Below are 9297 nucleotides of genomic sequence, written 5' to 3'. Positions count from 1 at the left end.
CGTAATTTCCCATTGAATGTCTTTTATGAAAGTTTCCAGAACTTAAAGCATGTCTTGAATCCTTTTCTTAGCTGATCCCCAATAGTCTTTTATCCCGATTAGGTCTCGAGTCAAGTAGAGCTTTCAATTCCGTCTTCGACCCAAAGAGCTTTTTTCCCGATTTGTCAAGGTGAGAATAATCTCACCAGAACACAGATTAGTTCAAAATTAAATATGATGATTGTGTAATTCATGATACGGTTTGTTTATAACTTTATATGTTTGAGTATGTGTTTTCTTATTTGATTGCGTGATTAATTCTAGTAGTTCGCGATATATGTTTTATAAGAGCTATGTGATGTTAAGTAAAGTAGATTTGAGAATACATGTTTTATTCTTTAGTCATGTTTTTTTTTTATATATGAGCATATGCATAAAAGTTTTTATGTACATGTCATATTTTTATGTACCACCTCGAGAGGTTTTAAGAAGAAGTTTCCCGGGCCGAGGCTCAAATGGGGAAATTTCTCTGGCCGAGGCCCTGATATGCTTATTAGATAGAGAAAAGTGTGGGACCTTGCAACCCCATATATTCGTCTCTAAACTACGCACTGAAATAGGTACGACTAACCTAGGGGCACCCCGAACTAAAAGTTGATAGAATCAAGAAAAGAAAGATCAAGTCACCATTTAGTTTTAAAATACTAATAAACGGTTCATGCATTGCATTACTCTTTTTATTTTGTGAGATTTATATTATATTATTCTCACTGAGGGCAAGCTCATCTCTTCGAAAACAAATATGCGTCTGTGTTGTAGGTAAATAACTTCCAAAGAAACTGAGCTGAGCGGACTAGTGACGTCGATAGCGGGTTGGGTTATGATTTTTATTTACAAAATAAGTTTTCCGCTACAAGTCTTTGAGAAATAAATTTCAAAGTTTTTATTTTCAATTGTTTCGGAGTTATGAAGTTTCAAAGCACTTTCAAATTTAGTTGAGATTTAGAATATGGATTATGTTTTAGTATTTTGCGCTATGTTTGGTGTTAAATTCGTATCTTCAATTTTGGTTAAGTACTTCTCATGAAACGTTTAAAATGCATTTTTCATATTTCTTTTATGTTTTGTTTCTTTATAAATCTTTAAAATTTTGGTTTTCCTTTATACAATTTGGTTAAACAAAAATTCCTCCAAGTTTTTCTAAAGTTTAAAAAGTAAGATAAGTAAGACGGTCCGAAAAGTTGGGTCGTCACAGTTGGTATCAGATCAAAGAATCTATGACCCTCTTCGTTATTCGATCTCACGGCTACTTCCATTACTCAAGTAAGTTAGTACTTTTATTTGGTCTATATGTTAGTCATACTTTTATTTTACTTAGATGAAAAACCTTCAAGCTGCTCATGGACGCGGTAAAGGAAGGGCACGAGGCTAAGGTATAGGAAGAGGTAGAGTTGCCACAGAGGATCCAGTGCAAAATGTTCCTCATGCTGCTCCATATCCCGAACAAGAGGGTGCAGAGAATCCCCAGTGGTCCTGCTCATGCACCTCAGCCAGCAGCCCAACCTGACCTGGCGGCGCTTCATACTACACTGCTGCATCATATCGAAGCTCAAGGAGCTGAATACAAGATTTGAGGAACCAAATTCCCCAAGTGAATGAAAATTTGGACGAAGGTCAACGAGCACCACCTGCACCTCCCCATAATGTACCTCGTATAGGACAAGTCATTGTGACAGATGATATCTACGAGAAGTTCAGGAGGATGAGAGCCTCATATTTTGAAGGATCGAATGATCTTTGGTGGCCGATGAGTGGATGTCATAGATCAAGACACATGAACATAGCGGAAACCGAGAATGTGATATGCGCTATTGGTGGGAGACAGTAGCCACTACAAGAGACATACGTGCTATGTCATGGGATGACTTTATCGAGTAGTTCAATAAGAAGTATTTCAACATGCACATGATGAACACTCAACAAAAGGAGTTTACGGAGTTAAAGCAAGGTACGATGACTGTGACTGAAGCTGTGCGGAAGTTCAACCAGCTGGCAAGATTATTCTCTCACCTGGTTCCGACCGAGTCAGAAAGAGTTCGAAGGATGATGAGAATGTTCCAACCGGAACTGGCTCTAGCTATTGATAGTGGAAGTCATCCACCATTCACTGTTGCTGACTGTCTCGAACATGCAATGCGTGTTGAATACCATTTGGTTCAAGTGGAAGAGGAGCGAGACTAGTACATCAAGGCACGGAAGGAAGAGAAGACTCAAAGTAGAGGAATAGGCAACAATAAGAAGTCCGACCAACCTCCCTTCAACAACCAAGTCGACAAGGCGCAATATCTCGATAATGAAAACGGAAAGAAGATGAGCCATCCTGAAAATGGTGGTAATGCAAATTACAAAGTCAAGACGGAAATTTGGTCATTTCCGAAGTGCAACATATGTGGGAGGATGCACCCATGAGAATGTAAGATGTGTAGTATATTGTGTTACAAGTGCGGTAAGCCATGACACTTCCTCAAAGATTGTCCGAAGCAGAACTTTGAGCAGAATAATCAGAATGGGTGACTCAACTTCATTCAAGATGAAATCAAAGGGCCATAGATTTTCCAGGGCCGACTAGAAGCACCACCGGCAACTCAGACACCATCGTCACCTCAAGGTCGCATCTACGCCTACACCAATGTCGATGCCCTAGCCAACACCTCGAATGTAGTAATAGGTCAGATTACTTAGTCTGTTATGACATCTTTGTATTGTTTAACTCTGGTCCAACACACTCTTTTATTTTCATTGGAAAAGTTAGGATGTTAGACAATAGTGTAGAGAAAACTAGACAAGTTTTCAGGACGTGGCCTTACCGTATGTTTATATTTTATTGTTAGAGTCCTGCTTAAAAAGAGTACATATAGTAATTAGTGGTCAAAAGTTAAAGATCAATTTCATTGACTTAGAGATGATAGTTTTGATACTATCTTGTGAATGGAAGAAGACATGATAATTTTATATCTTGAGCTTTATAGAGACACTTAGTATGTCCAAGTTAGAGTTCATGTGGTTTTTTCAACTTTCTTGTTAATTTTCGGGACGTAAATTCTAATAAGTAGGGAAGATTGTGAAATTCAAAAAAAATCTACATTCTAAATTTTCATACTTAGATTAATTTTGATTTCGAGATGTGTAGAGTGTGTTAGTCACGTTCATTTTTCTGTTGGAATTAAGTCCAAAGAAAATTATACAAGGTTTATATATATCTATATAATATAATAAGTCAGAATGAGTAAGTTACTATTCATAGACTATTCCTAATCGTTTTTAGCCAATCGTAATGTGACACGTCATTGTCTTATTTTAGAATCTATTTATTGATGAAAATGAATCTATTATTTGATTAAGTTATCATTAAATAATGGGTAGTATAACAAAATAGCCAAAATGAAACTATGAAATTTGGATCTAGCCTATGTTTGACAATTTTAAGGGATATAGTCAAATGGCTTATGTGACAATAATTAAGGTCTGATTTACCCTTATTTATTAACAAATTCGTCATTTTCTCTCTCTCTTATTTTTTTTCAAATAATTTTTTTTGCATCAAAACTTCAAAAATTCATATCTTTCTCATACGAACTCGAAATTGAGTGATTCCAAATCCTACGGATTCGTGACGCCAACATCTTCAAAAATAGATCCATTGTGTTTGATGAAAAATCATTTATAATACCATGGATGTAGAAAAATCATGTTACTACCTTAAATATGGAAATAATTGAAATATATCAAAAAAATAAATGGAAATGTAAATATAATACATTAAACATAATTTTTCATCAAACACAATGGGTCTATTTTTGAAGATCTCGACGCCACGAATTTGTAGGTTCTGAAATCACTCAATTTCGAGTTCGTATGAGAAAGATACGAATTTTTGAAGTTTTGATGCAAAAAAAAATTATTTGAAAAAAATAGAAGAGAGAAAGTGACGAATTTGTTAATAAATAAGGTTAAATCAGACCTTAATTATTGCCACATAAGCCATTTGACTATATCCCTAAAAATTGTCAAACATAGGCTAGATCCAAAATCACATGTTTAAAGTGGTCTAGTTACTTACAAATCTCTTAAATAATACATTCACGCATTACCAGCTTGGAGTATTATAATAATAAATGATGGAAAATAAATTGGACATTTATTGTACGTTTTTTTTTCCAAATCTGTGCATGTTTTGGCCGTTCAGGATGACATCGTGTCTATTGAATTGAATTAAAAACCAAAAAAAAACGTAAATCCAAACCCATCTGACTCTCTTTCTCCCTCTCTCTCTGTGCGGTGGCTCCAATCGATCTCATTTTTCCCCTCTCTCTCACTGCCTTCGTCTTTCTCCGCCGGAGAGCTTTCCTCTGCCGCGAACCGACGCCGTAGTTCCTCACAACACCGATTGGGCTCGCCACCAAATCGGAAACTCAATGCTCGAGTTTAAGGCCGACCTTCTTTCTTCCGAAGCGTCTCCAACGCCTCAAGACCAGCGTCGCTGGCAATGACTCCTCTCCCACCGCTGTCGGTTATTCATCCATGACATCGTAATATTCCTTCATTATCTACTTTCTTCCTTAAAAAAGAAACCTAATCAAGTCAACCAACGAGGATTTCAAGACCCGGCCTCGCGGGTAAGGTGTTCGATCATTTGTCCCAATGTGAGCACTTTTTTTCATTAACCGTCGTTTTCTTTTTTGTTTTATGTAGCTTCAAGTTGAGGCTCCGAGTGTGTCTCAGGCCCGGGAAGCTCACATTGATACCCAGAGTGAGGAACACAGACAACAAAGCGTTCACTTTCACTTTCGCTCTCCGAAACTACTTCCCCGTATCGGATATCAGGTTCGATACAAACCCTTTTTTTTGTAATTCTCTTCTTTTACTCTAATGGTCTTTCGTTTTCTGAATCACTTGATTACAGCGAAGTGAGTGTCGAGGGCTTGGAAACGCTTGATTACTTTGAAAACCTGGTTCGAAGAGAGAGGTTCACTTAGCAAGCCGATACGATCACTTTCGATGGCCAGGTAAACAAATGTCTGTATTCCCATCTAGGTTTTTTTTTTCTCTCTATAATTCCAGCCCGACTTTTTTTTTTCAATGATCGAATTGTGGCTCACCAGCGATTGATTTTTATGAATTTCTTTTATCCCTTGGTTGATTCTTATTCTTGGTTACAATTCACTCATTTCAGTTTCTTTTATGAATGGAGCTGTTATTTCTATAACGGGAATCTTGTGCTTTAGTTTTGTAATTTTTGATAATTGTAGATTTGCAAAAATCAGTATGTGTGAATGTTTGGTGACTTCAATTTTCTCTTATTTGTGTGCATTTTGTTCTTTTCGTCTTCTTCAATAGCATTTAATCCCGCCTTTAGTAGCCTCTCCACTTCGACGGTCCAACCAAACCTACCAAACCTCTTCCTCCTCCGCGGAGTCCGCCTTTGCCAAGCTGCTTTCGCCCCGTCGCCGACCTCTGCTCTGTCCTTGCTGGCGACGACACTTCCGGAGAATCTCGGCCGCCCAATTCCGCTCTCTTCGTCGTCACCTTCGACGGGACTTAGAAGGCCCTATCGCCGATTCCTCGCTTCAGGTATATACTTATTGTCGGAGATTTCATTCTTATACAACAATAGGTAAATAAAAAACATAAACACAGCTGGTAGTCTTAGTTTTTATTTTTTAAATCTCAAACATGGTCTTCGGCAACTCACATCTTTAAAAGAGCTGAGTATTTGGGACTGCCCTAACTTCTCCACAATTCCAGTAGAAGAACTCCCGAATTCTCTTGAGGTTTTGAAGATCAGCTTCTGCCCTAACTTTCTGTTCAACTCAATTTTTTTCACCACTTTGCTCATTATTATTATCAGAAAATTACTCATCCGTTTTATTATTTTATATAATTTGTTTTATATATAACTCAGCTTATTTTAGTTTTGTTTACTTTTGTACCGATCGTAAAGAAAGTTTGGATATGTGGGAAAGTTATTTTCTTATGTGTCATTGTCATTTGAGTTTAATATTTCTGAAAACATATATATAGATATGCTACATTAGAAGAAGAAATAGTACAATGATACTGCTCAAGTGTAGAAATGTGAAGTGTACTGCAACTTACAAATACTAGCTTTCTAACAGTCTGGAAAAGTGCAAGTGCACCAGGGTTTTTCAGTTTTCATTTATACACATACGAAATGCACATCCAGTAAGTAGAAGAAATAAATCTCCCCATCAAATGTGAAGGTTTTCTCGTCCTCATGCCATGTATTGCAACTGTAATGCACCAAATTATTAGAATATCCATAACTAACCTTAAAAACAAAAGTACAAGATTAAAAAGTTGTAGAGTTCTTGTTAATCCTGCTGAGCAACTGACTTGCTCATGTTAGAAGAAGAAAATATAGAATGACAAAACTCCTTTTCTTATGTACAAAAAAAAAAGATCAATCTAGATGTTTCAATGAAATATAATGCAAGTACCAAATAAAGCTTCCACGGAAAAATGTTTGAGAATATTAAAATGGCTATAAAGTATGAAAAGAATAAACAAACCTGAACTCGTTTTCGCTTGTTTTAGCCCTTTCAGCATGATCTTTTACTTGTATAAAACATTTATGAATCTGAAACTTAACCAGAACCATTTATAATAATTTCTCCAATATCTGTTTCAATAATCATATCTGTTAGCCACGGTTCAAGGTAGAAATTGGAAATAATAGCGTAAATCTGGATCTCCAATTTAATAATTTATGCATGAATTTCCTTGTTTCTTAGGTACATATACCGAAAGAGGTAATTTAGTCACAGGCTTGCACATATAGGCAAATTTACCTTTAAGCTTTTGTATCAAAGCTGAGTCAGCTCTTTTTGCTTCATTAAACAGTTCGTTAGGGCGTTTTGTTTGCCTTGTCGGAGAAGCAAGAGACGTGGCGGGTGTTTTCGTTGAAGGAATTACACTTTGCGACGAATAATTTCAATTACGACAATAAACTCGGAGAAGGCGGTTTCGGCAGTGTCTATTGGGGTCAGCTTTGGGACGGATAGCAAGTAATGTCTCTATTTTTATAGCGATTATGAAACGATTTCAAGTAGGCTTCAATTATCCATTATCTCTCGGTCACATTTTTTATTATTTTGTAATATTATTTGGATTGATATTATGCTATAGAATATAAATGCGAAACAGATAACCAAAACGTGTTGAGGATAATAAAATTTCAATGTAATAATTTAATAATATTATTGGTGTTTGTTCAAATTTCTCACCATCATTTTCTATTCTACTAAAACGACAAAACTAAAAACTGTCACTCTATGTAATTTTATGATTGTAATCAAGGCCATAGAGGAATGAACCATAAAAGAAAGGGTTATTTAGCATTGCAATTGCATTCTCTTGTTCGTTAATTTGATTACTTTCAAGACGCATAAACTCAGTGAACACTAGCTTTAAATTCTAGACTCAGTTTGTTGTCCTTAAAAATTCATTCTCTATTTGGATTTGAGTTTTGACATAAACTTTGAGAAATCCCACAAAAATAGAGTTTTCCCTATAATATGAATGATCTAAATACCACATATAACATACTACTTAGCTATCACATAATCGAGCTCAATGACTCGATCGCAACAATTCTGAACTAATGACGATATACATTAGCTCAAATTTTACAATATCAAATTTCTAAAAAAAACTCTACAAATTTCAAATTTCTAAAAACTTAGGAATTAAAATTTTTGTAACTATTTAAAGTAACTTCAATTCTCTAACACAGTGAAAATTTCTTACAAATTTAAAACTTCAAAATTTCTATTTGGGCTCAAACTGTTGCTTTTAGAAAAGTTGAAACTTTGTGTTGTATTGTTAGGGCCTTTGTTTTCAGGCTGCGTTTTACTGTTTCAATGCAACAAAGTGATATGTCGTTTTCTCTTTTGTATGTCGTTTTCCTTCTTTCCTTGGAAGTAGTATAGAGAAATTACATAATATGCCTTTTTTTCTTTTCATTTACTCATTTTCTTAAACAATTAAACTTTCTGGAGGATTTTATTTTTTATTTTTTATAATTCCATCATTTATAATTTCGACTCTCTAAGATTTAGAAATTATATTTTGAATATTACAATTATGTAAATTTATATATTAGCCACCAAAAATCCTAAAAATTGATCCCAGCTCTTTTACGTGTAGGAAACTTAGGGCATTATATTTACAGGAAATATACTAGACTAAGATGTTTTTTTATTTTTCATTTACTCAATGATTTACAGGAAATATACTAGACTAAGATGTTTTAATTTTTTTTACTTTCATTTACTCATTTTTTTATACAATTAAACTTTCTGGAGGATTTTTTTTATAATTCCATCATTTATAATTTCGACTGTCTAAGATTTATAAATTATATTTTGAATATTACAATTATGTATATTCATATATTACCCACCAAAAATCCTAAAAATTGATCCCAGCTCTTTTATGTGTTCGGACAAAATATGTTAATTACAATCATGTCGTTTGGTGTATATGAGCTAATATTTTTACCATTTTTCAATGTAGGGACTTGGAAGATTTTGTCGTCTTGAAACTTGGTAAATTAAATCATGCATATTTTAATTATTTACTAATTACAACTACAAACACCACGTGCGAAGCACGTGCTTCAGACTAGTATATATATATGTATACATATATTTATACAAATATATAGATACGTATAATATGAGTGAAAAAAAAAATCCCTTAAAATATATATTTTATATATGTTATATGTGTATAATATATTATATATATGTTATATGGGTATAATACATATATAATAGGGTAATTTAGCAAAATAGCCAACTTAAACGTTGAGAATTGCTAAATAGCCAAGGTTTGGTAAATAGTAAGTAAATAGCCATTTTTATATATTTACAAACGTAAATATCAAGTAAATAGCCACTGCCATATTAAGCCACGTCATCATTTATGGCTATTTACTTAATATTTACCAAACCTTGACTATTTAGCAATATCAAACGTTTAAGTTGGCTATTTTTCTAATTTTTTGTATATAATATGTGCCATATTGGGAATATATATGATATATATGTTATATGTGTTTTTTTTTTCTTATATAAATGGCATGCGCTGGTTATATATGCGTAGTAGTGTAGGTTATATAATATGTATATAGTAAGTGGTAATTGGTTACGTGTGTGTTACGGGTTTATATATATATATATATATATATATATATATATATATATATATATATATATATATATATATCTCTACAAA

General features: G+C 34.0%; 1 long non-coding RNA gene across 1 annotated transcript; it reads left to right on the top strand.

The window, feature by feature from the left end:
- The first annotated feature begins 4672 nt into the window (after positions 1-4672).
- LOC149404308 (uncharacterized) lies at positions 4673-5674 on the top strand. The gene is made up of 3 exons (XR_016302044.1): positions 4673-4863; positions 4943-5045; positions 5377-5674. It is a non-coding gene; the product is annotated as an uncharacterized LOC149404308 (long non-coding RNA).
- The last annotated feature ends 3623 nt before the right edge of the window (positions 5675-9297 follow it).

Source organism: Urtica dioica, chromosome 2, assembly GCF_054948205.1.
Source record: "Urtica dioica subsp. dioica isolate 48M chromosome 2, U.dioica_male_clone48M_v1_H2, whole genome shotgun sequence".
Classification (NCBI taxonomy): Eukaryota; Viridiplantae; Streptophyta; class Magnoliopsida; order Rosales; family Urticaceae; genus Urtica; species Urtica dioica.
This window is presented reverse-complemented; position numbering and strand designations above follow the sequence as displayed.